This window comes from Silene latifolia, chromosome Y, assembly GCF_048544455.1.
Source record: "Silene latifolia isolate original U9 population chromosome Y, ASM4854445v1, whole genome shotgun sequence".
Lineage (NCBI taxonomy): Eukaryota > Viridiplantae > Streptophyta > Magnoliopsida > Caryophyllales > Caryophyllaceae > Silene > Silene latifolia.
Genome location: NC_133538.1, coordinates 481896434 through 481905742, shown reverse-complemented (window position 1 = coordinate 481905742; position 9309 = coordinate 481896434). Strand labels below are relative to the sequence as shown.

The 9309-nt window shown below is 40.0% G+C and overlaps 1 non-coding gene across 1 annotated transcript; it reads left to right on the top strand.

Moving 5' to 3' along the window:
• Positions 1-4488: 4488 nt before the first annotated feature.
• LOC141635070 (small nucleolar RNA R71) lies at positions 4489-4595 on the top strand. Its single transcript, XR_012539776.1, has one exon. It is a non-coding gene; the product is annotated as a small nucleolar RNA R71 (small nucleolar RNA).
• The last annotated feature ends 4714 nt before the right edge of the window (positions 4596-9309 follow it).

Sequence of the window (9309 nt, the reverse complement as noted above, 5' to 3'; positions counted from 1 at the left end):
GATTGTGTGTGTGTGACAGTTAAACTGTCTGTTTATCTTATTGTTGATATATATTGAGTTGTGTGATTAGTATCGACCCGTTTAAATGTTTTAAAAACTGTGGTGATCCATTCGGGGTGGTGAGCGGTATTTGAGCGGTATGATATGACGCGTATGGGATAGCCGGGATGAGTCATCACGTGGCGCTTAGAAGTCTTCCGCCGTGTCGACGATGATGTTTTATAGCTTTGATAGTTTTAGCGAGACCGTCGAGGATCTTGTATTTCTTTTTATCAGTTTGGTATTGCTATGTAATCACTTTAAACTTTATTTACTTTTAAAGTTGTTTCGTTATTGTCTTATGAATATCATGCCTCGGGTAACCGAGATGGTGGCATCCTTATACCTGAGTGGTCCTGGTAAGGCACTTGGAGTATGGGGATGTTACAAATAAGATGGCCTCCTTTTACCGGTGCCAGTGTTGTTCTTGTTTAAATCCCGGTTAAAATGCTTAGCCAAATAGGTAACTAATCCTCCATTGGCAATAAAGGTCGTGCCTTCTTTGCCACAATCAACATTAAGCCATCGATAAACCAAAAGTCTTAAAGCATTGTATAGCTTTGTAAATTCTCTCCCAATGTTCAAAGCCGACTCAAGAAGGATAAAGTCAAGTTTGGTAAGATGGTTTGTGCCATTTCTAGGTATTAAAGTATTCCCAATGACCTTATGCCTTACTCTGTTGCCTGCATGGTGGACTAAGAGAGCGCGACTAATTGCCATCCGAAGAGGAGCGGGGTCATACTTGGTAGGCATCTTTGTAAATTTCGCACTATCACTAAGGCCAAATATCTTACCCAATTCTTCATAAGATAAGCATCTATCAACATTTTCAAGACGAAACTCAATAATAGTTCGGGTCTCCACCTCTGTGACTTTCAAAGAGCTTAAAAATTCTAAGGTGAGGGAGGAGTATCTCAATTCTTGCATTGTAAACAATTTACTCAACCCCATCGACTCAAAAAAGGTCTTAGTTTACTCAAGGACACCCAATTTTGACAATGCATCTTCACATATGAACTTGGTAGTCATGATAGTTTTCTTTGTAAAGGAAATAAATTTCTTCCTATGGGAGTCGGAAGTGAAGATTACCTCCGGATAGTCGGCTAATTGTTCAATGACCTTAGCGGTAGAAGTAGTAGCTTCCATAGGAGGATTTTGTTCTTGAATCTCCAACCTTGCATCATGGACTACCAATGCCTTTGATGTTTGCTTATCAAGAAGGGCTTGTTGCCTTTTAGAAAGGATCTTCTTTTGGGGTGCCTTGTTTCCACCTTTTGTTCTTGCCATACTCCTTTGCTTAATTATACCAATGAAAGATTTAAATCTTCAATTTCTAGTAATGCCCAAATAGATTTAGGATAAATGAAAGTTGCCTTGTATCCGAAAAATCGGTTCAAAAGTTGAAGATTTTGGTGTTTAGATCACTTGTTGATGCTAAAGGAGTGATTAATTTTTGTTTTGAGGAAATTTGGATTTGATGAGGTTGAGGAATTTGGTTTTTGTTGATGGAGAGGATGAGGGTTTTGGAGTTTTGGGGTTTTGGGTAGTGTTTGTGTTTTGAAATAATGAAAATGAATGGGAAAAGTGGGTTTAAAAGACCCGTTGGTTTTTGAAATGCAAAGGGAGACGAGCGGACCTAGTGTCGGGACGCTCGGATTCTTCAAAAATTGGGTTCAGGTAAAGACGCCATGGGACGAGCGGATTTCAGGAAAGACGAGCGGATTCCTTGGCTGAGACGAACGTCTTTGGCTCAGGACGCTCGGATTCCTTTTCAGTGAAAAATCCCAAATTTTAGCAGTAAAAAGACGAGCGTCTTTCTTGTTGGACGACCGTCGTGACTGAGACGAGCGGTTTCCTGGCCTGGACGCTCGGATTCTATGTCAGACCCAAAATATATTTTCTGCAGATTCACAAGACGGGCGCCTTATGACTTGGACGCTCGGGTTCTTTCAGGACGAGCGGATTGTCCCTCGGGCCGCTCGGATTCTTCCTTGACCATACGAATTCAGGTTCATCTGTGGGTGCTTCGTAACCCGTGTCAATTTATTCTTCAATTCTCGTGTTTTTCATTGTAGGGGCACTACAAAGGCATGAATAGCCTAGGCAATTGCTATCCCCACACTAAGGCAAAGCACTACACATCAATAAACTCATAAGTCCCTTTCTCACTGCTCTCAAAATAATGAAAATCTTGATCAAGGCATAAAAATGTAAATCCAAAGATGACAAAAATGCAATATAATAATTGAAATGCAAGTTAGAGAGTTAGAATATTTACAAATGGTGGTTTAGGGAGGACTCCACCAAACTCTCATCCAATGTGAGATGTCAAGGGGGAATGTTCAAGATGTTGTTGATGTTACTCAACACCTTGAAGAAGTAGTCGAAAGCTTGCTCTTTATCATGATAAAGATCCTCAATAGACCTTTGCACTTGTTATTCTCCATGATGGTCTTGGATCATAGCATTACCAATATAGCGATTGAATATCCCTTCGAACTCATCATCCCAAAGACCGCATACTTCGTCTACTTGATCACTAAAAGTGTCTTGAGATGATAAAAACAACTCTCCTTCTTTCTTGTCTTGGCCAATGAGGCCTTGTTCTTCACTTGTCATGGATGAGCTTATCAAGCTCTCATTGTTGCAATTTCCTTGCTCTTTTGATGGAGCATTATCCACCTTCTTTATCCATTGAAATTCCAACTTCTTCCTATCATCTTTCCGGCTATAGTGATCAACCATAAAACATGGGTCATGCAATCGGGGAGCTCTCATAGTCTTGTCAAGATTGAAAGTGATGGTTTCATCTCCTACTTCAAGGGTGAGCTCTCCATGCTTCACATCGATCACCGCTCCCACGGTGTGCAAGAATGGACTTCCTAAGATAATAGGAATGTTGGAGTCTTCTTCCATGTCAACAATAACGAAATCCATCGGGATGAAGAATTTTCCAATTCTCACGGGAACATCTTCCCATACCCCTAAAGGCGTCTTTGTTGATCTATCCGCCATTTGAAGCGTGATGTTGGTGCATTTGAGTTCTCCCATTCCTAGCCCCTTGCTAACTGAAGATGGCATGACACTAACACTTGCCGCGAGGTCACATAAAGCTTTGTTGATTGTAGTGTCACCAATAGTGCATGGAATGGAGAAACTTCCCGGATCCTTGAGCTTTGGAGGTGAACTCCCTTAAAGAATAGCACTACTTACTTTAGTGAAAGCAATAGTCTCAAGCTTCCGGATTGATTTCTTCTTTGTAAAAATATCAATCATATACTTTGCATAGGTCGGAACGTGATTGATTAATTCCGTGAATGGAATCGAGACTTCTAAATTCTTCACAATCTCCATGAATTTTCCAAGTTGGTCATCAAACTTAGGCTTAGCTTGACGACTTGGAAAAGGAAGTCTAATCACAATGGGTTCCTTCTCTTTGGCCTTTTCTTCATTCTTCTTTGAAACTTCTTGATTGTTGGGTTCTTCTTCCCTAGAGTTTTGCACAACTCTTTCCTTGTCACTAGTCTCCACAATGTTATCCTCAACTTGCTTCTTTGGCTCTACATATTTTGTACCACTCCTCAAGTGGATGGCACTAACCGATTCATATCTTGGGGGATTACTTTAAGGTGGTAATTGCCCCTTTTGTCTTTGAGAGCTCGAAGATGTTAATTGAGTCATTTGGGTTTCCAACATTTTTGTGTGAGCTAGGATGTTGTTGATGGTGATGTCTTTTGTTTGGCTATCTTTTTGCATTTGAGTGAAAAATTCTTGTTGATTCTTTTGCATTTGGAGGACCGCTTTTTGAACATCAAAACCTTGGTCATTTTGTTATTGTATGGAGTTTGATTTTGGTAACCTTGGTTTTGGTTGTAAAAGGGTCTTTGATTTTGGTTTCTCATTGGAGGTGGGGTGTATGTTGGTTGAGGGTTTTGAACATTTTGGCTTTTGTATGAGAGATTTGGATGGAATTTGGTCTTTTCATTGTAATAGTTGGAATAAGGGGTACCACTCTTATATGCTTGAAAAGCATTTACTTGCTCACTTGTTCCCCTACATTCACTTTGGTCATGTCCCAAAGTTTCACAATTCTCACATATTCCACTTGGAATTTATGAAGATGCCACCATGGCATTAACATGTTGCTTTGGTGATTTTGAGACTTCTTCAAGTTTAGCCATAGCCTTCTCAAACTTCAAGTTGATGGTATCAATATGAGCACTAAGTTGAGCACCCAATTGAGTAATAGAGTCCACTTCATGCTTTCCTCCCCTAGTAGCCTTGCGAGGTCTACTATATTGTGAGCTATGGACCGCCATTTCCTCAATCTTGTTCCAAGTTTGATTATCATCAACTTCGGTGAACATACCATTTGATCCCATGTTGAGAATGTTTCGGGAGTCTTCATAAAGACCATTCCAAAACTGTTGTACCAAGAACCACTTGCTAACTCCATGATGAGGACATGAGTGACAAGTTCCTTTGAATCGCTCCCAAGCTTTATACAAAGATTCTTCGTCCCTTTGCTTAAAACCCGTGATTTGAGCTTTTAGCATGTTACTCTTTTCCGGAGGGTAGAACTTTTTATAGAAAGCAAGAACCAACCTCTTCGAAGAGTCGATTCCAAGAGTAGCCTTATCAAGGCTTTTTAACCATTGTTTCGCGGTACCAATGAGAGAAAAAGGAAATAAGACCCATCGAATTTGGTCTTTAGTCACTCCGGTTTGTGAAATCGCATCTCAATAGTCACAAAAGGTCTCCATGTGGGAATGAGGGTCTTCACTAGGCATCCCCCCAAATTGGCTTCTTTCGACTAATTGGATAAATGCGGATTTTGCAATGAAAATTCCGGTCAAGTGTTGTGGTGTGGGAGTACAATTGGGTAGGTTCTCCTCGGTTGGTATGGAATGTGATGAAAAATTAGACATTGTGGGTTGATTTTATGTTGGGTTCTCCTCACCTTCTCTTGCAAAAGGGTTGATGAACTCAATAGTATTTGGTTGAATATCTATAACCTCGCCAATACCTCTCAAAGTATTTCTAGCAAGTCTTCTATTGGTTGTCAAATTTCTCTCAATATCGTGATCAATGGGTAATAAGTTACCTTGTGATCTTCTAGACATGCAAAATATCAAACAACTTGAAAATAATTAGAACAACCCTTGAGGAGTTTTAATTCCCCAAGGTAAAGAAAGACACAACTAATAACAATCAAAGAAAATCAAATGAAGTTAACACCGTCCCCGGCAACGGCGCCATTTTTGGTCGAACTATATTTTTCGGTTACTTGTCGTTAGGAGCACCTAGACCAAAACAATATTTATAACTTCACAAACTACTCTACTATTAGTAAAGAGGTAAGTAAAGGTCGGATCCCAAGGGACGGGTATTGATGTAGGATTTTCGATTGTAAGTAATGGTGTCTACGGGTGTCACAATTTGGGTTGAGATAAGAAGATCACTAAACTAAATAACAATGTAGATGAACAAGCAAGATGATTAAAGATGAGATGTAAACAATTGATTAAAAGCACTAGGGCGTCATGGGTTCATAGGGGATTCATGGGATTTGATTATAGAAACATGTTTTCAACTAGATGCAAGCAATTATTGTTGTGATGGGATCGAGTTAGTGTATATATCTTACAATCCCTAGGAAGGTTTAGGTCCCGGAGCCGAATCGATTAGATTGTAAAACACCTACAAGTCGACTTAATCCTCCCTATCCAATAATATGCATGGTCTAATGAGACTCGAGTTTGTTTATGTCTTACAAGTCTCATTGAAAAGATAGGTCATGGGTAAAAAATGCAAGGATTCATAGGCTCGCATTTCATCAAACATAACATGTGCATAAGTTGAAATCACAACAAGCAAGCAAATTAATTATGAAAGCATATTGATTAAGCATGAATCAATCCCCATGTTGGTTTCCCCTAATTCCTCATTAACCCTGGTTAAGAAAACAACTCACTCATTATCAAGTTTAACATGCTAACAAGGTTGTCAATCATATTAATGAAGCAAAACATGATGAATAAATGAAGATGATTAACAATAATTAAAAAGGGATTAAGATAATTATACCTAATGATGATTCCAAAGTAATAAGCAAAGAATAATAGAGGTACTTGATGAATGATTGGAAGATTTTCAATCCTCCAAATAAACGCCAAATAATCTTCAATTACCCAAAATAAATGATGAACAATAGAGAAATTCAGGAAATGAGATTTGTATTAATACCTAATTAAAAGTTGATTACAATATTAAAGAGAGATTAGAAGAACATAAATTATATTAAGGATTGATGTCAATCTAATTAGTACAATGGGGTATTTATAGTGGGGATTAGGTACATAAATTAGGGATACTAAAGGCTTAAATGACGATTAAGACCCTTAAGAAAAATTGAGGAAATGCTCCTCTCGAAGAAATATGCGAGTCTCCTTTTTGCTAGTCTTCCAGAAATATGCGCATCCCGAGTAGAACAAGGAGAAGGCGTGCTGTACTGGATGACAATCCGAGCGGCCAAGGGGTCGGGACGAGCGGATTGTGGGGGTTGGACGAGCGGACTGGCTGGAGGGACGCTCGGATTATGGAGGTTTTGGACGAGCGTCTCGATGCTGCGATGGCCGGATTCTAGTTCAGCAAGCTTTTTCTTCTTTTATTCTTTTTCTCTTCCAACAATCCTCAAGAATCTTGTAGGAGATGCAAGGATTGTCTTCATAATTGCCCATTATTTACAAAGGCCTTCTAGTCTTATCTTCACTTTGATGCTTGGTCATTAGATTCGATCAATTTAGATCCATTTTGCCATTAAAATGCAAGGTTTGCACTCCTCTCCTACCAAGGAAACAAAACCTCAAAGAATATGCAAAACAAAGGACTAAAGATAGTAAATGACCCAATTATGCACTAAAAAGCATAGGAACGAGGCTAATTCGGGGACTAAATATGCTCAAATATTGGTCACATCACGTTTATTCCAAGGTGACCCTTGTAACCATGCAACCATCTTCCATATTTCTACCACATTTACCATCAAAAAGGGAATGGGCACAAAAATTATCAAAAATTAAGTTCAAGCAATGAAATGAAATGAAAAAGTTTGCAATTTGCCTCAAAAGAAAAGAGGAGTACAAAAATAAGAACTCCTAAGCTTCAAATATAAGGCACCTTCGTTACTAATTGGGGTGACTTCGAAAATGTTCAAAAGAAAAAAGTTGTCAAGCATTGAAAAGCCAAACATCAAAGAAATGGCAAAAATAAATTGTTCTCAAAAATGTCAAATGCCACAAATTGGGGGGGAATAACAACAAAAACAAACTCCCATATGAAACTCAAAATAAAAATGATCCCTTTATCCACCAAATCCACTTTTGTGCATGGTAGAAAGGGGACGACCCTTCTTCTTGTCTAGGCAAGAAGGGGAATTCCGCGATCCTCCAGTGTTTCTACCGTCATAAGGAGTCTACTCTTGAAGAAAGCATTTAACGATTGAGGACAAAGTTACCCTAGCTTGACACAGCTTGGAGGTGATTTATTGGTATCCTCTTAGGCTTAGTAGCTTGAAGAAACCGTATCTATAATGGAGTCTGTACCCTTAGATTGCTTCCCTTCTTGATAATTTCTGCCACTTAGATGAGGAAAGTGGCTATTCATTTTTGTAGATGCATCCATTTCTTGTTTTTGTGTGCTTAATGCTTGGATGTATCGCCATTTTGGCAAGCCCCACCTTGCCTTGAAAGAAGGCATCCTACCTCATGGTTGTCTTGTTGTGAGTTGAAGGGGCGGAGTGAGACCCGCTAATTGTCTCACATCGGCTATATTAGTAGGTTAGTTTAAATAAGGGTCCTAGTGTTTGTCACCTCTTTACTCGGGACGAGCAAAGGTTTGGTTTGGGGATGTTTGATGTGACTCATATTTGAGCATATTTAGTCCCCGAATTTACCTAGTTCCTATGCTTTATAGTGCATAATTGGGTCATTTACTATCTTTAGTTTCCCATTTCGCGTATTCTTTGAGGTTTTGTCTCCTTGGTAGGAAAGGATTGCAAACCTTGCATTTACATGGCGAAACAGAGCTAAATTGATCGTATCTAATGACCAAGCATCAAAGAGAAGACATTACTAGAAGGCATATGTAGATAATAAAGTGAAATGGGCAATGATGAAATGATCCTTTCATCCTCAACACGATCCTCACGGATTATTAAGGAGCAAAAAGAAGAGAAGTTGTCTGTCCCAGGATCCGAACGGATTGCCCACAATCCGGGCGTCTATGGGCAGCATCATCCGAGCATCTTGTGCCCAGGACGAGCGTCCCACAGCAGCTCAAGCCGAGGGTCTCATCTGTGATCCGCTCGGATCACAAGTCAGTACCAACCGTGCCACAACTCAAGGCGCGCGGGACGAGCAGATTGACACGGGACTAGCAAGACGAATATGCTCATTTCCTTCGAGGAGCATTTCCTCAACTTTTCTTTTGGTCTTAATTGTAACATCCCCATACTCCAAGTGCCTTACCAGGACCACCCAGTTATAAGGATGTTACCATCTCGGTTACCCGATGCAATGATAATCAAATAAACAATAATGAAACAACGTTTAAATAGAAATACTTTAGTGAAAGGTTACAATCCAAAAACCAAACCAAAATACGAATACATGTCTCAAACCAACTGTCTAATCAGCTAACTGAAATGTTTATGAAAACTACTAAGCTACAGCGGAAGACTTCTATCATCAGACCGTGGCACATCCCGGCCTATCCCGACTCAACGATACCTGCTCAATATCTGCTCATCATCCCCGAATGGATCACGGCAGGTTTTAAAACAATAAACCGGGGTCAATACTATTCACACAATTATATAACCAACAGTACAGTAATCAAGACAGTTCAAGCAGTCACACACCATCACCCACTCCAATCAATCTCCGTCACCGACTGTCCACTGGACCAGCACTGCCAGTGGGGGACCGCAGCCGTACCCCCCAAATCCAAGCTCATCATACCGAACGATAACCTTGTCCCATTAATGTGCACATCCCCTTCCGTGGCGGGTTTCACGAAGGGCAAAACTAGGGCGTGAAGCCACTCCCGCAAGTGACTCCACTCAGCCGAGAATGGATCTCGAGAACCAGAGACAAATAATCAGCAATCACAATACAACATCAACAACCGTCTGAACCAATCAACAATCACTAACTACATCACAATCACCACACATTATGTAAATAATACTGAGTAGGGAAACCCTACCTG